Source organism: Eleutherodactylus coqui, chromosome 5 (genome assembly GCF_035609145.1).
Source record: "Eleutherodactylus coqui strain aEleCoq1 chromosome 5, aEleCoq1.hap1, whole genome shotgun sequence".
NCBI lineage: Eukaryota > Metazoa > Chordata > Amphibia > Anura > Eleutherodactylidae > Eleutherodactylus > Eleutherodactylus coqui.
Genome location: NC_089841.1, coordinates 40964218 through 40981496, shown reverse-complemented (window position 1 = coordinate 40981496; position 17279 = coordinate 40964218). Strand labels below are relative to the sequence as shown.

Here is a 17279-nt window from a genome sequence, read left to right as displayed (position 1 = left end):
GGAGCTGTCAACTGGCATTCTAAGCTGAATGTGCCTGCTCTCGTCAGATCGCGGCCGCCAGCCAGCTTGAGGCCTGGCAAGTACCAGTATGGGTGACCGGCTGGGAATCCCAGGTCCCGTTGACTTTTAAGGCCGTGAGTAGGTTTCTTTCCTTTTCGGAGGTGCGTTCGCACTGCAGAAAGCCCATAGGAAAGGAGGAGGAGCTGTCAACGGGCATTCTAAGCTGAATGTGCCTGCTCTCGTCAGATCGCGGCCGCCAGCCAGCTTGAGGCCTGGCAAGTACCAGTATGGGTGACCGGCTGGGAATCCCAGGTCCCGATGAATTTTAAAGGCCGTGAGTAGGTTTCTTTCCTTTTCGGAGGTGCGTTCGCACTGCAGAAAGCCCATAGGAAAGGAGGAGGAGCTGTCAACGGGCATTCTAAGCTGAATGTGCCTGCTCTCGTCAGATCGCGGCCGCCAGCCCGCTTGAGGCCTGGCAAGTACCAGTATGGGTGACCGGCTGGGAATGCCAGGTCCCGTTGACTTTTAAGGCCGTGAGTAGGTTTCTTTCCTTTTCGGAGGTGCGTTCGCACTGCAGAAAGCCCATAGGAAAGGAGGAGGAGCTGTCAACGGGCATTCTAAGCTGAATGTGCCTGCTCTCGTCAGATCGCGGCCGCCAGCCAGCTTGAGGCCTGGCAAGTACCAGTATGGGTGACCGGCTGGGAGTCCCAGGTCACGTTGACTTTTAAGGCCGTGAGTAGGTTTCTTTCCTTTTCGGAGGTGCGTTCGCACTGCAGAAAGCCCATAGGAAAGGAGGAGGAGCTGTCAACGGGCATTCTAAGCTGAATGTGCCTGCTCTCGTCAGATCGCGGCCGCCAGCCAGCTTGAGGCCTGGCAAGTACCAGTATGGGTGACCGGCTGGGAATCCCAGGTCCCGTTGACTTTTAAGGCCGTGAGTAGGTTTCTTTCCTTTTCGGAGGTGCGTTCGCACTGCAGAAAGCCCATAGGAAAGGAGGAGGAGCTGTCAACGGGCATTCTAAGCTGAATGTGCCTGCTCTCGTCAGATCGCGGCCGCCAGCCAGCTTGAGGCCTGGCAAGTACCAGTATGGGTGACCGGCTGGGAATCCCAGGTCCCGTTGACTTTTAAGGCCGTGAGTAGGTTTCTTTCCTTTTCGGAGGTGCGTTCGCACTGCAGAAAGCCCATAGGAAAGGAGGAGGAGCTGTCAACGGGCATTCTAAGCTGAATGTGCCTGCTCTCGTCAGATCGTGGCCGCCAGCCAGCTTGAGGCCTGGCAAGTACCAGTATGGGTGACCGGCTGGGAATCCCAGGTCCCGTTGACTTTTAAGGCCGTGAGTAGGTTTCTTTCCTTTTCGGAGGTGCGTTCGCACTGCAGAAAGCCCATAGGAAAGGAGGAGGAGCTGTCAACGGGCATTCTAAGCTGAATGTGCCTGCTCTCGTCAGATCGCGGCCGCCAGCCCGCTTGAGGCCTGGCAAGTACCAGTATGGGTGACCGGCTGGGAATGCCAGGTCCCGTTGACTTTTAAGGCCGTGAGTAGGTTTCTTTCCTTTTCGGAGGTGCGTTCGCACTGCAGAAAGCCCATAGGAAAGGAGGAGGAGCTGTCAACGGGCATTCTAAGCTGAATGTGCCTGCTCTCGTCAGATCGCGGCCGCCAGCCAGCTTGAGGCCTGGCAAGTACCAGTATGGGTGACCGGCTGGGATTCCCAGGTCACGTTGACTTTTAAGGCCGTGAGTAGGTTTCTTTCCTTTTCGGAGGTGCGTTCGCACTGCAGAAAGCCCATAGGAAAGGAGGAGGAGCTGTCAACGGGCATTCTAAGCTGAATGTGCCTGCTCTCGTCAGATCGCGGCCGCCAGCCAGCTTGAGGCCTGGCAAGTACCAGTATGGGTGACCGGCTGGGAATCCCAGGTCCCGTTGACTTTTAAGGCCGTGAGTAGGTTTCTTTCCTTTTCGGAGGTGCGTTCGCACTGCAGAAAGCCCATAGGAAAGGAGGAGGAGCTGTCAACGGGCATTCTAAGCTGAATGTGCCTGCTCTCGTCAGATCGCGGCCGCCAGCCAGCTTGAGGCCTGGCAAGTACCAGTATGGGTGACCGGCTGGGAATCCCAGGTCCCGTTGACTTTTAAGGCCGTGAGTAGGTTTCTTTCCTTTTCGGAGGTGCGTTCGCACTGCAGAAAGCCCATAGGAAAGGAGGAGGAGCTGTCAACGGGCATTCTAAGCTGAATGTGCCTGCTCTCGTCAGATCGCGGCCGCCAGCCAGCTTGAGGCTTGGCAAGTACCAGTATGGGTGACCGGCTGGGAATCCCAGGTCCCGTTGACTTTTAAGGCCGTGAGTAGGTTTCTTTCCTTTTCGGAGGTGCGTTCGCACTGCAGAAAGCCCATAGGAAAGGAGGAGGAGCTGTCAACGGGCATTCTAAGCTGAATGTGCCTGCTCTCGTCAGATCGCGGCCGCCAGCCAGCTTGAGGCCTGGCAAGTACCAGTATGGGTGACCGGCTGGGAATCCCAGGTCCCGTTGACTTTTAAGGCCGTGAGTAGGTTTCTTTCCTTTTCGGAGGTGCGTTCGCACTGCAGAAAGCCCATAGGAAAGGAGGAGGAGCTGTCAACAGGCATTCTAAGCTGAATGTGCCTGCTCTCGTCAGATCGCGGCCGCCAGCCAGCTTGAGGCCTGGCAAGTACCAGTATGGGTGACCGGCTGGGAATCCCAGGTCCCGTTGACTTTTAAGGCCGTGAGTAGGTTTCTTTCCTTTTCGGAGGTGCGTTCGCACTGCAGAAAGCCCATAGGAAAGGAGGAGGAGCTGTCAACGGGCATTCTAAGCTGAATGTGCCTGCTCTCGTCAGATCGCGGCCGCCAGCCAGCTTGAGGCCTGGCAAGTACCAGTATGGGTGACCGGCTGGGAATCCCAGGTCCCGTTGACTTTTAAGGCCGTGAGTAGGTTTCTTTCCTTTTCGGAGGTGCGTTCGCACTGCAGAAAGCCCATAGGAAAGGAGGAGGAGCTGTCAACTGGCATTCTAAGCTGAATGTGCCTGCTCTCGTCAGATCGCGGCCGCCAGCCAGCTTGAGGCCTGGCAAGTACCAGTATGGGTGACCGGCTGGGAATCCCAGGTCCCGTTGACTTTTAAGGCCGTGAGTAGGTTTCTTTCCTTTTCGGAGGTGCGTTTGCACTGCAGAAAGCCCATAGGAAAGGAGGAGGAGCTGTCAACAGGCATTCTAAGCTGAATGTGCCTGCTCTCGTCAGATCGCGGCCGCCAGCCAGCTTGAGGCCTGGCAAGTACCAGTATGGGTGACCGGCTGGGAATCCCAGGTCCCGTTGACTTTTAAGGCCGTGAGTAGGTTTCTTTCCTTTTCGGAGGTGCGTTCGCACTGCAGAAAGCCCATAGGAAAGGAGGAGGAGCTGTCAACGGGCATTCTAAGCTGAATGTGCCTGCTCTCGTCAGATCGCGGCCGCCAGCTTGAGGCCTGGCAAGTACCAGTATGGGTGACCGGCTGGGAATCCCAGGTCCCGTTGACTTTTAAGGCCGTGAGTAGGTTTCTTTCCTTTTCGGAGGTGCGCTCGCACTGCAGAAAGCCCATAGGAAAGGAGGAGGAGCTGTCAACGGGCATTCTAAGCTGAATGTGCCTGCTCTCGTCAGATCGCGGCCGCCAGCCAGCTTGAGGCCTGGCAAGTACCAGTATGGGTGACCGGCTGGGAATCCCAGGTCCCGTTGACTTTTAAGGCCGTGAGTAGGTTTCTTTCCTTTTCGGAGGTGCGTTCGCACTGCAGAAAGCCCATAGGAAAGGAGGAGGAGCTGTCAACGGGCATTCTAAGCTGAATGTGCCTGCTCTCGTCAGATCGCGGCCGCCAGCCAGCTTGAGGCCTGGCAAGTACCAGTATGGGTGACCGGCTGGGAATCCCAGGTCCCGTTGACTTTTAAGGCCGTGAGTAGGTTTCTTTCCTTTTCGGAGGTGCGTTCGCACTGCAGAAAGCCCATAGGAAAGGAGGAGGAGCTGTCAACGGGCATTCTAAGCTGAATGTGCCTGCTCTCGTCAGATCGCGGCCGCCAGCCAGCTTGAGGCCTGGCAAGTACCAGTATGGGTGACCGGCTGGGAATCCCAGGTCCCGTTGACTTTTAAGGCCGTGAGTAGGTTTCTTTCCTTTTCGGAGGTGCGTTCGCACTGCAGAAAGCCCATAGGAAAGGAGGAGGAGCTGTCAACGGGCATTCTAAGCTGAATGTGCCTGCTCTCGTCAGATCGCGGCCGCCAGCCAGCTTGAGGCCTGGCAAGTACCAGTATGGGTGACCGGCTGGGAATCCCAGGTCCCGTTGACTTTTAAGGCCGTGAGTAGGTTTCTTTCCTTTTCGGAGGTGCGTTCGCACTGCAGAAAGCCCATAGGAAAGGAGGAGGAGCTGTCAACGGGCATTCTAAGCTGAATGTGCCTGCTCTCGTCAGATCGCGGCCGCCAGCCAGCTTGAGGCCTGGCAAGTACCAGTATGGGTGACCGGCTGGGAATCCCAGGTCCCGTTGACTTTTAAGGCCGTGAGTAGGTTTCTTTCCTTTTCGGAGGTGCGTTCGCACTGCAGAAAGCCCATAGGAAAGGAGGAGGAGCTGTCAACGGGCATTCTAAGCTGAATGTGCCTGCTCTCGTCAGGTCGCGGCCACCAGCCAGCTTGAGGCCTGGCAAGTACCAGTATGGGTGACCGGCTGGGAATCCCAGGTCCCGTTGACTTTTAAGGCCGTGAGTAGGTTTCTTTCCTTTTCGGAGGTGTTTTCGCACTGCAGAAAGCCCATAGGAAAGGAGGAGGAGCTGTCAACGGGCATTCTAAGCTGAATGTGCCTGCTCTCGTCAGATTGCGGCCGCCAGCCAGCTTGAGGCGTGGCAAGTACCAGTATGGGTGACCGGCTGGAAATCCCAGGTCCCGTTGACTTTTAAGGCCGTGAGTAGGTTTCTTTCCTTTTCGGAGGTGCGTTCGCACTGCAGAAAGCCCATAGGAAAGGAGGAGGAGCTGTCAACGGGCATTCTAAGCTGAATGTGCCTGCTCTCGTCAGGTCGCGGCCACCAGCCAGCTTGAGGCCTGGCAAGTACCAGTATGGGTGACCGGCTGGGAATCCCAGGTCCCGTTGACTTTTAAGGCCGTGAGTAGGTTTCTTTCCTTTTCGGAGGTGTTTTCGCACTGCAGAAAGCCCATAGGAAAGGAGGAGGAGCTGTCAACGGGCATTCTAAGTTGAATGTGCCTGCTCTCGTCAGATCGCGGCCACCAGCCAGCTTGAGGCCTGGCAAGTACCAGTATGGGTGACCGGCTGGGAATCCCAGGTCCCGTTGACTTTTAAGGCCGTGAGTAGGTTTCTTTCCTTTTCGGAGGTGCGTTCGCACTGCAGAAAGCCCATAGGAAAGGAGGAGGAGCTGTCAACGGGCATTCTAAGCTGAATGTGCCTGCTCTCGTCAGATCGCGGCTGCCAGCCAGCTTGAGGCCTGGCAAGTACCAGTATGGGTGACCGGCTGGGAATCCCAGGTCCCGTTGACTTTTAAGGCCGTGAGTAGGTTTCTTTCCTTTTCGGAGGTGCGTTCGCACTGCAGAAAGCCCATAGGAAAGGAGGAGGAGCTGTCAACGGGCATTCTAAGCTGAATGTGCCTGCTCTCGTCAGATCGCGGCCGCCAGCCAGCTTGAGGCCTGGCAAGTACCAGTATGGGTGACCGGCTGGGAATCCCAGGTCCCGTTGACTTTTAAGGCCGTGAGTAGGTTTCTTTCCTTTTCGGAGGTGCGTTCGCACTGCAGAAAGCCCATAGGAAAGGAGGAGGAGCTGTCAACAGGCATTCTCAGCTGAATGTGCCTGCTCTCGTCAGATCGCGGCCGCCAGCCAGCTTGAGGCCTGGCAAGTACCAGTATGGGTGACCGGCTGGGAATCCCAGGTCCCGTTGACTTTTAAGGCCGTGAGTAGGTTTCTTTCCTTTTCGGAGGTGCGTTCGCACTGCAGAAAGCCCATAGGAAAGGAGGAGGAGCTGTCAACGGGCATTCTAAGCTGAATGTGCCTGCTCTCGTCAGATCGCGGCCGCCAGCCAGCTTGAGGCCTGGCAAGTACCAGTATGGGTGACCGGCTGGGAATCCCAGGTCCCGTTGACTTTTAAGGCCGTGAGTAGGTTTCTTTCGTTTTCGGAGGTGCGTTCGCACTGCAGAAAGCCCATAGGAAAGGAGGAGGAGCTGTCAACGGGCATTCTAAGCTGAATGTGCCTGCTCTCGTCAGATCGCGGCCGCCAGCCAGCTTGAGGCCTGGCAAGTACCAGTATGGGTGACCGGCTGGGAATCCCAGGTCCCGTTGACTTTTAAGGCCGTGAGTAGGTTTCTTTCCTTTTCGGAGGTGCGTTCGCACTGCAGAAAGCCCATAGGAAAGGAGGAGGAGCTGTCAACGGGCATTCTAAGCTGAATGTGCCTGCTCTCGTCAGATCGCGGCCGCCAGCCAGCTTGAGGCCTGGCAAGTACCAGTATGGGTGACCGGCTGGGAATCCCAGGTCCCGTTGACTTTTAAGGCCGTGAGTAGGTTTCTTTCCTTTTCGGAGGTGCGTTCGCACTGCAGAAAGCCCATAGGAAAGGAGGAGGAGCTGTCAACAGGCATTCTAAGCTGAATGTGCCTGCTCTCGTCAGATCGCGGCCGCCAGCCAGCTTGAGGCCTGGCAAGTACCAGTATGGGTGACCGGCTGGGAATCCCAGGTCCCGTTGACTTTTAAGGCCGTGAGTAGGTTTCTTTCCTTTTCGGAGGTGCGTTCGCACTGCAGAAAGCCCATAGGAAAGGAGGAGGAGCTGTCAACGGGCATTCTAAGCTGAATGTGCCTGCTCTCGTCAGATCGCGGCCGCCAGCCAGCTTGAGGCCTGGCAAGTACCAGTATGGGTGACCGGCTGGGAATCCCAGGTCCCGTTGACTTTTAAGGCCGTGAGTAGGTTTCTTTCCTTTTCGGAGGTGCGTTCGCACTGCAGAAAGCCCATAGGAAAGGAGGAGGAGCTGTCAACGGGCATTCTAAGCTGAATGTGCCTGCTCTCGTCAGATCGCGGCCGCCAGCCAGCTTGAGGCCTGGCAAGTACCAGTATGGGTGACCGGCTGGGAATCCCAGGTCCCGTTGACTTTTAAGGCCGTGAGTAGGTTTCTTTCCTTTTCGGAGGTGCGTTCGCACTGCAGAAAGCCCATAGGAAAGGAGGAGGAGCTGTCAACGGGCATTCTAAGCTGAATGTGCCTGCTCTCGTCAGATCGCGGCCGCCAGCCAGCTTGAGGCCTGGCAAGTACCAGTATGGGTGACCGGCTGGGAATCCCAGGTCCCGTTGACTTTTAAGGCCGTGAGTAGGTTTCTTTCCTTTTCGGAGGTGCGTTCGCACTGCAGAAAGCCCATAGGAAAGGAGGAGGAGCTGTCAACGGGCATTCTAAGCTGAATGTGCCTGCTCTCGTCAGATCGCGGCCGCCAGCCAGCTTGAGGCCTGGCAAGTACCAGTATGGGTGACCGGCTGGGAATCCCAGGTCCCGTTGACTTTTAAGGCCGTGTGTAGGTTTCTTTCCTTTTCGGAGGTGCGTTCGCACTGCAGAAAGCCCATAGGAAAGGAGGAGGAGCTGTCAACGGGCATTCTAAGCTGAATGTGCCTGCTCTCGTCAGATCGCGGCCACCAGCCAGCTTGAGGCCTGGCAAGTACCAGTATGGGTGACCGGCTGGGAATCCCAGGTCCCGTTGACTTTTAAGGCCGTGAGTAGGTTTCTTTCCTTTTCGGAGGTGCGTTCGCACTGCAGAAAGCCCATAGGAAAGGAGGAGGAGCTGTCAACGGGCATTCTAAGCTGAATGTGCCTGCTCTCGTCAGATCGCGGCCGCCAGCCAGCTTGAGGCCTGGCAAGTACCAGTATGGGTGACCGGCTGGGAATCCCAGGTCCCGTTGACTTTTAAGGCCGTGAGTAGGTTTCTTTCCTTTTCGGAGGTGCGTTCGCACTGCAGAAAGCCCATAGGAAAGGAGGAGGAGCTGTCAACGGGCATTCTAAGCTGAATGTGCCTGCTCTCGTCAGATCGCGGCCGCCAGCCAGCTTGAGGCCTAGTAAGTACCAGTATGGGTGACCGGCTGGGAATCCCAGGTCCCGTTGACTTTTAAGGCCGTGAGTAGGTTTCTTTCCTTTTCGGAGGTGCGTTCGCACTGCAGAAAGCCCATAGGAAAGGAGGAGGAGCTGTCAACGGGCATTCTAAGCTGAATGTGCCTGCTCTCGTCAGATCGCGGCCGCCAGCCAGCTTGAGGCCTGTCAAGTACCAGTATGGGTGACCGGCTGGGAATCCCAGGTCCCGTTGACTTTTAAGGCCGTGAGTAGGTTTCTTTCCTTTTCGGAGGTGCGTTCGCACTGCAGAAAGCCCATAGGAAAGGAGGAGGAGCTGTCAACGGGCATTCTAAGCTGAATGTGCCTGCTCTCGTCAGATCGCGGCCGCCAGCCAGCTTGAGGCCTGGCAAGTACCAGTATGGGTGACCGGCTGGGAATCCCAGGTCCCGTTGACTTTTAAGGCCGTGAGTAGGTTTCTTTCCTTTTCGGAGGTGCGTTCGCACTGCAGAAAGCCCATAGGAAAGGAGGAGGAGCTGTCAACGGGCATTCTAAGCTGAATGTGCCTGCTCTCGTCAGATCGCGGCCGCCAGCCAGCTTGAGGCCTGGCAAGTACCAGTATGGGTGACCGGCTGGGAATCCCAGGTCCCGTTGACTTTTAAGGCCGTGAGTAGGTTTCTTTCCTTTTCGGAGGTGCGTTCGCACTGCAGAAAGCCCATAGGAAAGGAGGAGGAGCTGTCAACGGGCATTCTAAGCTGAATGTGCCTGCTCTCGTCAGATCGCGGCCGCCAGCCAGCTTGAGGCCTGGCAAGTACCAGTATGGGTGACCGGCTGGGAATCCCAGGTCCCGTTGACTTTTAAGGCCGTGAGTAGGTTTCTTTCCTTTTCGGAGGTGCGTTCGCACTGCAGAAAGCCCATAGGAAAGGAGGAGGAGCTGTCAACGGGCATTCTAAGCTGAATGTGCCTGCTCTCGTCAGATCACGGCCGCCAGTCAGCTTGAGGCCTAGTAAGTACCAGTATGGGTGACCGGCTGGGAATCCCAGGTCCCGTTGACTTTTAAGGCCGTGAGTAGGTTTCTTTCCTTTTCGGAGGTGCGTTCGCACTGCAGAAAGCCCATAGGAAAGGAGGAGGAGCTGTCAACGGGCATTCTAAGCTGAATGTGCCTGCTCTCGTCAGATCGCGGCCGCCAGCCAGCTTGAGGCCTAGTAAGTACCAGTATGGGTGACCGGCTGGGAATCCCAGGTCCCGTTGACTTTTAAGGCCGTGAGTAGGTTTCTTTCCTTTTCGGAGGTGCGTTCGCACTGCAGAAAGCCCATAGGAAAGGAGGAGGAGCTGTCAACGGGCATTCTAAGCTGAATGTGCCTGCTCTCGTCAGATCGCGGCCGCCAGCCAGCTTGAGGCCTGTCAAGTACCAGTATGGGTGACCGGCTGGGAATCCCAGGTCCCGTTGACTTTTAAGGCCGTGAGTAGGTTTCTTTCCTTTTCGGAGGTGCGTTCGCACTGCAGAAAGCCCATAGGAAAGGAGGAGGAGCTGTCAACGGGCATTCTAAGCTGAATGTGCCTGCTCTCGTCAGATCGCGGCCGCCAGCCAGCTTGAGGCCTGGCAAGTACCAGTATGGGTGACCGGCTGGGAATCCCAGGTCCCGTTGACTTTTAAGGCCGTGAGTAGGTTTCTTTCCTTTTCGGAGGTGCGTTCGCACTGCAGAAAGCCCATAGGAAAGGAGGAGGAGCTGTCAACGGGCATTCTAAGCTGAATGTGCCTGCTCTCGTCAGATCGCGGCCGCCAGCCAGCTTGAGGCCTGGCAAGTACCAGTATGGGTGACCGGCTGGGAATCCCAGGTCCCGTTGACTTTTAAGGCCGTGAGTAGGTTTCTTTCCTTTTCGGAGGTGCGTTCGCACTGCAGAAAGCCCATAGGAAAGGAGGAGGAGCTGTCAACGGGCATTCTAAGCTGAATGTGCGTGCTCTCGTCAGATCGCGGCCGCCAGCCAGCTTGAGGCCTGGCAAGTACCAGTATGGGTGACCGGCTGGGAATCCCAGGTCCCGTTGACTTTTAAGGCCGTGAGTAGGTTTCTTTCCTTTTCGGAGGTGCGTTCGCACTGCAGAAAGCCCATAGGAAAGGAGGAGGAGCTGTCAACGGGCATTCTAAGCTGAATGTGCCTGCTCTCGTCAGATCACGGCCGCCAGTCAGCTTGAGGCCTAGTAAGTACCAGTATGGGTGACCGGCTGGGAATCCCAGGTCCCGTTGACTTTTAAGGCCGTGAGTAGGTTTCTTTCCTTTTCGGAGGTGCGTTCGCACTGCAGAAAGCCCATAGGAAAGGAGGAGGAGCTGTCAACGGGCATTCTAAGCTGAATGTGCCTGCTCTCGTCAGATCGCGGCCGCCAGCCAGCTTGAGGCCTGTCAAGTACCAGTATGGGTGACCGGCTGGGAATCCCAGGTCCCGTTGACTTTTAAGGCCGTGAGTAGGTTTCTTTCCTTTTCGGAGGTGCGTTCGCACTGCAGAAAGCCCATAGGAAAGGAGGAGGAGCTATCAACCGGCATTCTAAGCTGAATGTGCCTGCTCTCGTCAGATCGCGACCGCCAGCCAGCTTGAGGCCTGGCAAGTACCAGTATGGGTGACCGGCTGGGAATCCCAGGTCCCGTTGACTTTTAAGGCCGTGAGTAGGTTTCTTTCGTTTTCGGAGGTGCGTTCGCACTGCAGAAAGCCCATAGGAAAGGAGGAGGAGCTGTCAACGGGCATTCTAAGCTGAATGTGCCTGCTCTCGTCAGATCGCGGCCGCCAGCCAGCTTGAGGCCTAGTAAGTACCAGTATGGGTGACCGGCTGGGAATCCCAGGTCCCGTTGACTTTTAAGGCCGTGAGTAGGTTTCTTTCCTTTTCGGAGGTGCGTTCGCACTGCAGAAAGCCCATAGGAAAGGAGGAGGAGCTGTCAACGGGCATTCTAAGCTGAATGTGCCTGCTCTCGTCAGATCGCGGCCGCCAGCCAGCTTGAGGCCTGTCAAGTACCAGTATGGGTGACCGGCTGGGAATCCCAGGTCCCGTTGACTTTTAAGGCCGTGAGTAGGTTTCTTTCCTTTTCGGAGGTGCGTTCGCACTGCAGAAAGCCCATAGGAAAGGAGGAGGAGCTGTCAACGGGCATTCTAAGCTGAATGTGCCTGCTCTCGTCAGATCGCGGCCGCCAGCCAGCTTGAGGCCTGGCAAGTACCAGTATGGGTGACCGGCTGGGAATCCCAGGTCCCGTTGACTTTTAAGGCCGTGAGTAGGTTTCTTTCCTTTTCGGAGGTGCGTTCGCACTGCAGAAAGCCCATAGGAAAGGAGGAGGAGCTGTCAACGGGCATTCTAAGCTGAATGTGCCTGCTCTCGTCAGATCGCGGCCGCCAGCCAGCTTGAGGCCTGGCAAGTACCAGTATGGGTGACCGGCTGGGAATCCCAGGTCCCGTTGACTTTTAAGGCCGTGAGTAGGTTTCTTTCCTTTTCGGAGGTGCGTTCGCACTGCAGAAAGCCCATAGGAAAGGAGGAGGAGCTGTCAACGGGCATTCTAAGCTGAATGTGCCTGCTCTCGTCAGATCGTGGCCGCCAGCCAGCTTGAGGCCTGGCAAGTACCAGTATGGGTGACCGGCTGGGAATCCCAGGTCCCGTTGACTTTTAAGGCCGTGAGTAGGTTTCTTTCCTTTTCGGAGGTGCGTTCGCACTGCAGAAAGCCCATAGGAAAGGAGGAGGAGCTGTCAACGGGCATTCTAAGCTGAATGTGCCTGCTCTCGTCAGATCGCGGCCGCCAGCCAGCTTGAGGCCTGGCAAGTACCAGTATGGGTGACCAGCTGGGAATCCCAGGTCCCGTTGACTTTTAAGGCCGTGAGTAGGTTTCTTTCCGTTTCGGAGGTGCGTTCGCACTGCAGAAAGCCCATAGGAAAGGAGGAGGAGCTGTCAACGGGCATTCTAAGCTGAATGTGCCTGCTCTCGTCAGATCGCGGCCGCCAGCCAGCTTGAGGCCTGGCAAGTACCAGTATGGGTGCCCGGCTGGGAATCCCAGGTCCCGTTGACTTTTAAGGCCGTGAGTAGGTTTCTTTCCGTTTCGGAGGTGCGTTCGCACTGCAGAAAGCCCATAGGAAAGGAGGAGGAGCTGTCAACGGGCATTCTAAGCTGAATGTGCCTGCTCTCGTCAGATCGCGGCCGCCAGCCAGCTTGAGGCCTGGCAAGTACCAGTATGGGTGACCGGCTGGGAATCCCTGGTCCCGTTGACTTTTAAGGCCGTGAGTAGGTTTCTTTCCTTTGCGGAGGTGCGTTCGCACTGCAGAAAGCCCATAGGAAAGGAGGAGGAGCTGTCAACGGGCATTCTAAGCTGAATGTGCCTGCTCTCGTCAGATCGCGGCCGCCAGCCAGCTTGAGGCCTGGCAAGTACCAGTATGGGTGACCGGCTGGGAATCCCAGGTCCCGTTGACTTTTAAGGCCGTGAGTAGGTTTCTTTCCTTTTCGGAGGTGCGTTCGCACTGCAGAAAGCCCATAGGAAAGGAGGAGGAGCTGTCAACTGGCATTCTAAGCTGAATGTGCCTGCTCTCGTCAGATCGCGGCCGCCAGCCAGCTTGAGGCCTGGCAAGTACCAGTATGGGTGACCGGCTGGGAATCCCAGGTCCCGTTGACTTTTAAGGCCGTGAGTAGGTTTCTTTCCTTTTCGGAGGTGCGTTCGCACTGCAGAAAGCCCATAGGAAAGGAGGAGCAGCTGTCAACGGGCATTCTAAGCTGAATGTGCCTGCTCTCGTCAGATCGCAGCCGCCAGCCAGCTTGAGGCCTGGCAAGTACCAGTATGGGTGACCGGCTGGGAATCCCAGGTCCCGTTGACTTTTAAGGCCGTGAGTAGGTTTCTTTCCTTTTCGGAGGTGCGTTCGCACTGCAGAAAGCCCATAGGAAAGGAGGAGGAGCTGTCAACAGGCATTCTAAGCTGAATGTGCCTGCTCTCGTCAGATCGCGGCCGCCAGCCAGCTTGAGGCCTGGCAAGTACCAGTATGGGTGACCGGCTGGGAATCCCAGGTCCCGTTGACTTTTAAGGCCGTGAGTAGGTTTCTTTCCTTTTCGGAGGTGCGTTCGCACTGCAGAAAGCCCATAGGAAAGGAGGAGGAGCTGTCAACGGGCATTCTAAGCTGAATGTGCCTGCTCTCGTCAGATCGCGGCCGCCAGCCCGCTTGAGGCCTGGCAAGTACCAGTATGGGTGACCGGCTGGGAATCCCAGGTCCCGTTGACTTTTAAGGCCGTGAGTAGGTTTCTTTCCTTTTCGGAGGTGCGTTCGCACTGCAGAAAGCCCATAGGAAAGGAGGAGGAGCTGTCAACGGGCATTCTAAGCTGAATGTGCCTGCTCTCGTCAGATCGCGGCCGCCAGCCAGCTTGAGGCCTGGCAAGTACCAGTATGGGTGACCGGCTGGGAATCCCAGGTCCCGTTGACTTTTAAGGCCGTGAGTAGGTTTCTTTCCTTTTCGGAGGTGCGTTCGCACTGCAGAAAGCCCATAGGAAAGGAGGAGGAGCTGTCAACGGGCATTCTAAGCTGAATGTGCCTGCTCTCGTCAGATCGCGGCCGCCAGCCAGCTTGAGGCCTGGCAAGTACCAGTATGGGTGACCGGCTGGGAATCCCAGGTCCCGTTGACTTTTAAGGCCGTGAGTAGGTTTCTTTCCTTTTCGGAGGTGCGTTCGCACTGCAGAAAGCCCATAGGAAAGGAGGAGGAGCTGTCAACGGGCATTCTAAGCTGAATGTGCCTGCTCTCGTCAGATCGCGGCCGCCAGCCAGCTTGAGGCCTGGCAAGTACCAGTATGGGTGACCGGCTGGGAATCCCAGGTCCCGTTGACTTTTAAGGCCGTGAGTAGGTTTCTTTCCTTTTCGGAGGTGCGTTCGCACTGCAGAAAGCCCATAGGAAAGGAGGAGGAGCTGTCAACGGGCATTCTAAGCTGAATGTGCCTGCTCTCGTCAGATCGTGGCCGCCAGCCAGCTTGAGGCCTGGCAAGTACCAGTATGGGTGACCGGCTGGGAATCCCTGGTCCCATTGACTTTTAAGGCCGTGAGTAGGTTTCTTTCCTTTTCGGAGGTGCGTTCGCACTGCAGAAAGCCCATAGGAAAGGAGGAGGAGCTGTCAACGGGCATTCTAAGCTGAATGTGCCTGCTCTCGTCAGATCGCGGCCGCCAGCCAGCTTGAGGCCTGGCAAGTACCAGTATGGGTGACCGGCTGGGAATCCCAGGTCCCGTTGACTTTTAAGGCCGTGAGTAGGTTTCTTTCCTTTTCGGAGGTGCGTTCGCACTGCAGAAAGCCCATAGGAAAGGAGGAGGAGCTGTCAACTGGCATTCTAAGCTGAATGTGCCTGCTCTCGTCAGATCGCGGCCGCCAGCCAGCTTGAGGCCTGGCAAGTACCAGTATGGGTGACCGGCTGGGAATCCCAGGTCCCGTTGACTTTTAAGGCCGTGAGTAGGTTTCTTTCCTTTTCGGAGGTGCGTTCGCACTGCAGAAAGCCCATAGGAAAGGAGGAGGAGCTGTCAACGGGCATTCTAAGCTGAATGTGCCTGCTCTCGTCAGATCGCGGCTGCCAGCCAGCTTGAGGCCTGGCAAGTACCAGTATGGGTGACCGGCTGGGAATCCCAGGTCCCGTTGACTTTTAAGGCCGTGAGTAGGTTTCTTTCCTTTTCGGAGGTGCGTTCGCACTGCAGAAAGCCCATAGGAAAGGAGGAGGAGCTGTCAACGGGCATTCTAAGCTGAATGTGCCTGCTCTCGCCAGATCGCGGCCGCCAGCCAGCTTGAGGCCTGGCAAGTACCAGTATGGGTGACCGGCTGGGAATCCCAGGTCCCGTTGACTTTTAAGGCCATGGGTAGGTTTCTTTCCTTTTCGGAGGTGCGTTCGCACTGCAGAAAGCCCATAGGAAAGGAGGAGGAGCTGTCAACGGGCATTCTAAGCTGAATGTGCCCGCTCTCGTCAGATCGCGGCCGCCAGCCAGCTTGAGGCCTGGCAAGTACCAGTATGGGTGACCGGCTGGGAATCCCAGGTCCCGTTGACTTTTAAGGCCGTGAGTAGGTTTCTTTCCTTTTCGGAGGTGCGTTCGCACTGCAGAAAGCCCATAGGAAAGGAGGAGGAGCTGTCAACGGGCATTCTAAGCTGAATGTGCCTGCTCTCGTCAGATCGCGGCTGCCAGCCAGCTTGAGGCCTGGCAAGTACCAGTATGGGTGACCGGCTGGGAATCCCAGGTCCCGTTGACTTTTAAGGCCGTGAGTAGGTTTCTTTCCTTTTCGGAGGTGCGTTCGCACTGCAGAAAGCCCATAGGAAAGGAGGAGGAGCTGTCAACGGGCATTCTAAGCTGAATGTGCCTGCTCTCGCCAGATCGCGGCCGCCAGCCAGCTTGAGGCCTGGCAAGTACCAGTATGGGTGACCGGCTGGGAATCCCAGGTCCCGTTGACTTTTAAGGCCATGGGTAGGTTTCTTTCCTTTTCGGAGGTGCGTTCGCACTGCAGAAAGCCCATAGGAAAGGAGGAGGAGCTGTCAACGGGCATTCTAAGCTGAATGTGCCCGCTCTCGTCAGATCGCGGCCGCCAGCCAGCTTGAGGCCTGGCAAGTACCAGTATGGGTGACCGGCTGGGAATCCCAGGTCCCGTTGACTTTTAAGGCCGTGAGTAGGTTTCTTTCCTTTTCGGAGGTGCGTTCGCACTGCAGAAAGCCCATAGGAAAGGAGGAGGAGCTGTCAACGGGCATTCTAAGCTGAATGTGCCTGCTCTCGTCAGATCGCGGCCGCCAGCCAGCTTGAGGCCTGGCAAGTACCAGTATGGGTGACCGGCTGGGAATCCCAGGTCCCGTTGACTTTTAAGGCCGTGAGTAGGTTTCTTTCCTTTTCGGAGGTGCGTTCGCACTGCAGAAAGCCCATAGGAAAGGAGGAGGAGCTGTCAACGGGCATTCTAAGCTGAATGTGCCTGCTCTCGTCAGATCGCGGCTGCCAGCCAGCTTGAGGCCTGGCAAGTACCAGTATGGGTGACCGGCTGGGAATCCCAGGTCCCGTTGACTTTTAAGGCCGTGAGTAGGTTTCTTTCCTTTTCGGAGGTGCGTTCGCACTGCAGAAAGCCCATAGGAAAGGAGGAGGCACTGTCAACGGGCATTCTAAGCTGAATGTGCCCGCTCTCGTCAGATCGCGGCCGCCAGCCAGCTTGAGGCTTGGCAAGTACCAGTATGGGTGACCGGCTGGGAATCCCAGGTCCCGTTGACTTTTAAGGCCTTGAGTAGGTTTCTTTCCTTTTCGGAGGTGCGTTCGCACTGCAGAAAGCCCATAGGAAAGGAGGAAGAGCTGTCAACGGGCATTCTAAGCTGTATGTGCCCGCTCTCGTCAGATCGCGGCCGCCAGCCAGCTTGAGGCCTGGCAAGTACCAGTATGGGTGACCGGCTGGGAATCCCAGGTCCCGTTGACTTTTAAGGCCGTGAGTAGGTTTCTTTCCTTTTCGGAGGTGCGTTCGCACTGCAGAAAGCCCATAGGAAAGGAGGAGGAGCTGTCAACGGGCATTCTAAGCTGAATGTGCCTGCTCTCGTCAGATCGCGGCCGCCAGCCAGCTTGAGGCCTGGCAAGTACCAGTATGGGTGACCGGCTGGGAATCCCAGGTCCCGTTGACTTTTAAGGCCGTGAGTAGGTTTCTTTCCTTTTCGGAGGTGCGTTCGCACTGCAGAAAGCCCATAGGAAAGGAGGAGGAGCTGTCAACGGGCATTCTAAGCTGAATGTGCCTGCTCTCGTCAGATCGCGGCCGCCAGCCAGCTTGAGGCCTGGCAAGTACCAGTATGGGTGACCGGCTGGGAATCCCAGGTCCCGTTGACTTTTAAGGCCGTGAGTAGGTTTCTTTCCTTTTCGGAGGTGAGTTCGCACTGCAGAAAGCCCATAGGAAAGGAGGAGGAGCTGTCAACGGGCATTCTAAGCTGAATGTGCCTGCTCTCGTCAGATCGCGGCCGCCAGCCAGCTTGAGGCCTGGCAAGTACCAGTATGGGTGACCGGCTGGGAATCCCAGGTCCCGTTGACTTTTAAGGCCGTGAGTAGGTTTCTTTCCTTTTCGGAGGTGCGTTCGCACTGCAGAAAGCCCATAGGAAAGGAGGAGGAGCTGTCAACGGGCATTCTAAGCTGAATGTGCCCGCTCTCGTCAGATCGCGGCCGCCAGCCAGCTTGAGGCCTGGCAAGTACCAGTATGGGTGACCGGCTGGGAATCCCAGGTCCCGTTGACTTTTAAGGCCGTGAGTAGGTTTCTTTCCTTTTCGGAGGTGCGTT

At 56.5% G+C, this 17279-nt stretch overlaps 82 pseudogenes; all 82 read left to right on the top strand.

The window, feature by feature from the left end:
• Nucleotides 1–6: 6 nt before the first annotated feature.
• Nucleotides 7–125, top strand: LOC136630646 (5S ribosomal RNA; annotated as a pseudogene).
• Nucleotides 126–405: 280 nt separating this feature from the next.
• On the top strand, nucleotides 406–524 carry LOC136630589 (5S ribosomal RNA; annotated as a pseudogene).
• Nucleotides 525–604: 80 nt separating this feature from the next.
• Nucleotides 605–723, top strand: LOC136630739 (5S ribosomal RNA; annotated as a pseudogene).
• Nucleotides 724–803: 80 nt separating this feature from the next.
• LOC136629425 (5S ribosomal RNA) lies at nucleotides 804–922 on the top strand (annotated as a pseudogene).
• An 80-nt stretch (nucleotides 923–1002) lies between these two features.
• LOC136629423 (5S ribosomal RNA) lies at nucleotides 1003–1121 on the top strand (annotated as a pseudogene).
• Nucleotides 1122–1201: 80 nt separating this feature from the next.
• LOC136630221 (5S ribosomal RNA) lies at nucleotides 1202–1320 on the top strand (annotated as a pseudogene).
• An 80-nt stretch (nucleotides 1321–1400) lies between these two features.
• LOC136630588 (5S ribosomal RNA) lies at nucleotides 1401–1519 on the top strand (annotated as a pseudogene).
• Nucleotides 1520–1798: 279 nt separating this feature from the next.
• On the top strand, nucleotides 1799–1917 carry LOC136629422 (5S ribosomal RNA; annotated as a pseudogene).
• An 80-nt stretch (nucleotides 1918–1997) lies between these two features.
• Nucleotides 1998–2116, top strand: LOC136629421 (5S ribosomal RNA; annotated as a pseudogene).
• Nucleotides 2117–2196: 80 nt separating this feature from the next.
• On the top strand, nucleotides 2197–2315 carry LOC136629978 (5S ribosomal RNA; annotated as a pseudogene).
• An 80-nt stretch (nucleotides 2316–2395) lies between these two features.
• Nucleotides 2396–2514, top strand: LOC136629420 (5S ribosomal RNA; annotated as a pseudogene).
• Nucleotides 2515–2594: 80 nt separating this feature from the next.
• Nucleotides 2595–2713, top strand: LOC136630552 (5S ribosomal RNA; annotated as a pseudogene).
• Nucleotides 2714–2793: 80 nt separating this feature from the next.
• Nucleotides 2794–2912, top strand: LOC136629419 (5S ribosomal RNA; annotated as a pseudogene).
• Nucleotides 2913–2992: 80 nt separating this feature from the next.
• Nucleotides 2993–3111, top strand: LOC136630645 (5S ribosomal RNA; annotated as a pseudogene).
• Nucleotides 3112–3191: 80 nt separating this feature from the next.
• Nucleotides 3192–3310, top strand: LOC136630550 (5S ribosomal RNA; annotated as a pseudogene).
• Nucleotides 3311–3390: 80 nt separating this feature from the next.
• On the top strand, nucleotides 3391–3505 carry LOC136630230 (5S ribosomal RNA; annotated as a pseudogene).
• An 80-nt stretch (nucleotides 3506–3585) lies between these two features.
• LOC136629417 (5S ribosomal RNA) lies at nucleotides 3586–3704 on the top strand (annotated as a pseudogene).
• An 80-nt stretch (nucleotides 3705–3784) lies between these two features.
• Nucleotides 3785–3903, top strand: LOC136629416 (5S ribosomal RNA; annotated as a pseudogene).
• Nucleotides 3904–3983: 80 nt separating this feature from the next.
• LOC136629415 (5S ribosomal RNA) lies at nucleotides 3984–4102 on the top strand (annotated as a pseudogene).
• Nucleotides 4103–4182: 80 nt separating this feature from the next.
• On the top strand, nucleotides 4183–4301 carry LOC136629414 (5S ribosomal RNA; annotated as a pseudogene).
• Nucleotides 4302–4381: 80 nt separating this feature from the next.
• On the top strand, nucleotides 4382–4500 carry LOC136629413 (5S ribosomal RNA; annotated as a pseudogene).
• Nucleotides 4501–4580: 80 nt separating this feature from the next.
• On the top strand, nucleotides 4581–4699 carry LOC136630012 (5S ribosomal RNA; annotated as a pseudogene).
• A 279-nt stretch (nucleotides 4700–4978) lies between these two features.
• On the top strand, nucleotides 4979–5097 carry LOC136630011 (5S ribosomal RNA; annotated as a pseudogene).
• An 80-nt stretch (nucleotides 5098–5177) lies between these two features.
• On the top strand, nucleotides 5178–5296 carry LOC136629843 (5S ribosomal RNA; annotated as a pseudogene).
• Nucleotides 5297–5376: 80 nt separating this feature from the next.
• On the top strand, nucleotides 5377–5495 carry LOC136629776 (5S ribosomal RNA; annotated as a pseudogene).
• An 80-nt stretch (nucleotides 5496–5575) lies between these two features.
• Nucleotides 5576–5694, top strand: LOC136629412 (5S ribosomal RNA; annotated as a pseudogene).
• Nucleotides 5695–5774: 80 nt separating this feature from the next.
• Nucleotides 5775–5893, top strand: LOC136630771 (5S ribosomal RNA; annotated as a pseudogene).
• An 80-nt stretch (nucleotides 5894–5973) lies between these two features.
• On the top strand, nucleotides 5974–6092 carry LOC136629411 (5S ribosomal RNA; annotated as a pseudogene).
• An 80-nt stretch (nucleotides 6093–6172) lies between these two features.
• On the top strand, nucleotides 6173–6291 carry LOC136629410 (5S ribosomal RNA; annotated as a pseudogene).
• Nucleotides 6292–6371: 80 nt separating this feature from the next.
• Nucleotides 6372–6490, top strand: LOC136629409 (5S ribosomal RNA; annotated as a pseudogene).
• Nucleotides 6491–6570: 80 nt separating this feature from the next.
• Nucleotides 6571–6689, top strand: LOC136630549 (5S ribosomal RNA; annotated as a pseudogene).
• An 80-nt stretch (nucleotides 6690–6769) lies between these two features.
• LOC136629408 (5S ribosomal RNA) lies at nucleotides 6770–6888 on the top strand (annotated as a pseudogene).
• An 80-nt stretch (nucleotides 6889–6968) lies between these two features.
• On the top strand, nucleotides 6969–7087 carry LOC136629406 (5S ribosomal RNA; annotated as a pseudogene).
• Nucleotides 7088–7167: 80 nt separating this feature from the next.
• LOC136629405 (5S ribosomal RNA) lies at nucleotides 7168–7286 on the top strand (annotated as a pseudogene).
• An 80-nt stretch (nucleotides 7287–7366) lies between these two features.
• Nucleotides 7367–7485, top strand: LOC136629404 (5S ribosomal RNA; annotated as a pseudogene).
• Nucleotides 7486–7565: 80 nt separating this feature from the next.
• LOC136630886 (5S ribosomal RNA) lies at nucleotides 7566–7684 on the top strand (annotated as a pseudogene).
• An 80-nt stretch (nucleotides 7685–7764) lies between these two features.
• On the top strand, nucleotides 7765–7883 carry LOC136629403 (5S ribosomal RNA; annotated as a pseudogene).
• Nucleotides 7884–7963: 80 nt separating this feature from the next.
• Nucleotides 7964–8082, top strand: LOC136630128 (5S ribosomal RNA; annotated as a pseudogene).
• An 80-nt stretch (nucleotides 8083–8162) lies between these two features.
• On the top strand, nucleotides 8163–8281 carry LOC136630008 (5S ribosomal RNA; annotated as a pseudogene).
• An 80-nt stretch (nucleotides 8282–8361) lies between these two features.
• Nucleotides 8362–8480, top strand: LOC136629402 (5S ribosomal RNA; annotated as a pseudogene).
• An 80-nt stretch (nucleotides 8481–8560) lies between these two features.
• Nucleotides 8561–8679, top strand: LOC136629400 (5S ribosomal RNA; annotated as a pseudogene).
• Nucleotides 8680–8759: 80 nt separating this feature from the next.
• Nucleotides 8760–8878, top strand: LOC136629399 (5S ribosomal RNA; annotated as a pseudogene).
• An 80-nt stretch (nucleotides 8879–8958) lies between these two features.
• On the top strand, nucleotides 8959–9077 carry LOC136630859 (5S ribosomal RNA; annotated as a pseudogene).
• Nucleotides 9078–9157: 80 nt separating this feature from the next.
• Nucleotides 9158–9276, top strand: LOC136630127 (5S ribosomal RNA; annotated as a pseudogene).
• An 80-nt stretch (nucleotides 9277–9356) lies between these two features.
• Nucleotides 9357–9475, top strand: LOC136630006 (5S ribosomal RNA; annotated as a pseudogene).
• Nucleotides 9476–9555: 80 nt separating this feature from the next.
• LOC136629398 (5S ribosomal RNA) lies at nucleotides 9556–9674 on the top strand (annotated as a pseudogene).
• Nucleotides 9675–9754: 80 nt separating this feature from the next.
• LOC136629397 (5S ribosomal RNA) lies at nucleotides 9755–9873 on the top strand (annotated as a pseudogene).
• An 80-nt stretch (nucleotides 9874–9953) lies between these two features.
• On the top strand, nucleotides 9954–10072 carry LOC136630269 (5S ribosomal RNA; annotated as a pseudogene).
• An 80-nt stretch (nucleotides 10073–10152) lies between these two features.
• Nucleotides 10153–10271, top strand: LOC136630858 (5S ribosomal RNA; annotated as a pseudogene).
• Nucleotides 10272–10351: 80 nt separating this feature from the next.
• LOC136630004 (5S ribosomal RNA) lies at nucleotides 10352–10470 on the top strand (annotated as a pseudogene).
• Nucleotides 10471–10749: 279 nt separating this feature from the next.
• On the top strand, nucleotides 10750–10868 carry LOC136630126 (5S ribosomal RNA; annotated as a pseudogene).
• An 80-nt stretch (nucleotides 10869–10948) lies between these two features.
• On the top strand, nucleotides 10949–11067 carry LOC136630003 (5S ribosomal RNA; annotated as a pseudogene).
• Nucleotides 11068–11147: 80 nt separating this feature from the next.
• LOC136629396 (5S ribosomal RNA) lies at nucleotides 11148–11266 on the top strand (annotated as a pseudogene).
• An 80-nt stretch (nucleotides 11267–11346) lies between these two features.
• LOC136629394 (5S ribosomal RNA) lies at nucleotides 11347–11465 on the top strand (annotated as a pseudogene).
• An 80-nt stretch (nucleotides 11466–11545) lies between these two features.
• LOC136630220 (5S ribosomal RNA) lies at nucleotides 11546–11664 on the top strand (annotated as a pseudogene).
• An 80-nt stretch (nucleotides 11665–11744) lies between these two features.
• On the top strand, nucleotides 11745–11863 carry LOC136630862 (5S ribosomal RNA; annotated as a pseudogene).
• Nucleotides 11864–11943: 80 nt separating this feature from the next.
• LOC136630085 (5S ribosomal RNA) lies at nucleotides 11944–12062 on the top strand (annotated as a pseudogene).
• Nucleotides 12063–12142: 80 nt separating this feature from the next.
• LOC136629718 (5S ribosomal RNA) lies at nucleotides 12143–12261 on the top strand (annotated as a pseudogene).
• Nucleotides 12262–12341: 80 nt separating this feature from the next.
• LOC136629393 (5S ribosomal RNA) lies at nucleotides 12342–12460 on the top strand (annotated as a pseudogene).
• Nucleotides 12461–12540: 80 nt separating this feature from the next.
• Nucleotides 12541–12659, top strand: LOC136630644 (5S ribosomal RNA; annotated as a pseudogene).
• An 80-nt stretch (nucleotides 12660–12739) lies between these two features.
• LOC136629663 (5S ribosomal RNA) lies at nucleotides 12740–12858 on the top strand (annotated as a pseudogene).
• Nucleotides 12859–12938: 80 nt separating this feature from the next.
• LOC136630548 (5S ribosomal RNA) lies at nucleotides 12939–13057 on the top strand (annotated as a pseudogene).
• An 80-nt stretch (nucleotides 13058–13137) lies between these two features.
• On the top strand, nucleotides 13138–13256 carry LOC136630409 (5S ribosomal RNA; annotated as a pseudogene).
• An 80-nt stretch (nucleotides 13257–13336) lies between these two features.
• Nucleotides 13337–13455, top strand: LOC136629392 (5S ribosomal RNA; annotated as a pseudogene).
• An 80-nt stretch (nucleotides 13456–13535) lies between these two features.
• On the top strand, nucleotides 13536–13654 carry LOC136629391 (5S ribosomal RNA; annotated as a pseudogene).
• Nucleotides 13655–13734: 80 nt separating this feature from the next.
• On the top strand, nucleotides 13735–13853 carry LOC136629390 (5S ribosomal RNA; annotated as a pseudogene).
• A 279-nt stretch (nucleotides 13854–14132) lies between these two features.
• On the top strand, nucleotides 14133–14251 carry LOC136629389 (5S ribosomal RNA; annotated as a pseudogene).
• Nucleotides 14252–14331: 80 nt separating this feature from the next.
• On the top strand, nucleotides 14332–14450 carry LOC136630643 (5S ribosomal RNA; annotated as a pseudogene).
• An 80-nt stretch (nucleotides 14451–14530) lies between these two features.
• LOC136629775 (5S ribosomal RNA) lies at nucleotides 14531–14649 on the top strand (annotated as a pseudogene).
• An 80-nt stretch (nucleotides 14650–14729) lies between these two features.
• On the top strand, nucleotides 14730–14848 carry LOC136630279 (5S ribosomal RNA; annotated as a pseudogene).
• An 80-nt stretch (nucleotides 14849–14928) lies between these two features.
• LOC136631039 (5S ribosomal RNA) lies at nucleotides 14929–15047 on the top strand (annotated as a pseudogene).
• An 80-nt stretch (nucleotides 15048–15127) lies between these two features.
• Nucleotides 15128–15246, top strand: LOC136629774 (5S ribosomal RNA; annotated as a pseudogene).
• An 80-nt stretch (nucleotides 15247–15326) lies between these two features.
• LOC136630278 (5S ribosomal RNA) lies at nucleotides 15327–15445 on the top strand (annotated as a pseudogene).
• An 80-nt stretch (nucleotides 15446–15525) lies between these two features.
• On the top strand, nucleotides 15526–15644 carry LOC136631028 (5S ribosomal RNA; annotated as a pseudogene).
• An 80-nt stretch (nucleotides 15645–15724) lies between these two features.
• On the top strand, nucleotides 15725–15843 carry LOC136629388 (5S ribosomal RNA; annotated as a pseudogene).
• Nucleotides 15844–15923: 80 nt separating this feature from the next.
• Nucleotides 15924–16042, top strand: LOC136629773 (5S ribosomal RNA; annotated as a pseudogene).
• Nucleotides 16043–16122: 80 nt separating this feature from the next.
• On the top strand, nucleotides 16123–16241 carry LOC136630894 (5S ribosomal RNA; annotated as a pseudogene).
• Nucleotides 16242–16321: 80 nt separating this feature from the next.
• On the top strand, nucleotides 16322–16440 carry LOC136629857 (5S ribosomal RNA; annotated as a pseudogene).
• An 80-nt stretch (nucleotides 16441–16520) lies between these two features.
• On the top strand, nucleotides 16521–16639 carry LOC136629387 (5S ribosomal RNA; annotated as a pseudogene).
• An 80-nt stretch (nucleotides 16640–16719) lies between these two features.
• On the top strand, nucleotides 16720–16838 carry LOC136629386 (5S ribosomal RNA; annotated as a pseudogene).
• An 80-nt stretch (nucleotides 16839–16918) lies between these two features.
• On the top strand, nucleotides 16919–17037 carry LOC136629385 (5S ribosomal RNA; annotated as a pseudogene).
• Nucleotides 17038–17117: 80 nt separating this feature from the next.
• Nucleotides 17118–17236, top strand: LOC136631017 (5S ribosomal RNA; annotated as a pseudogene).
• Nucleotides 17237–17279: the final 43 nt, after the last annotated feature.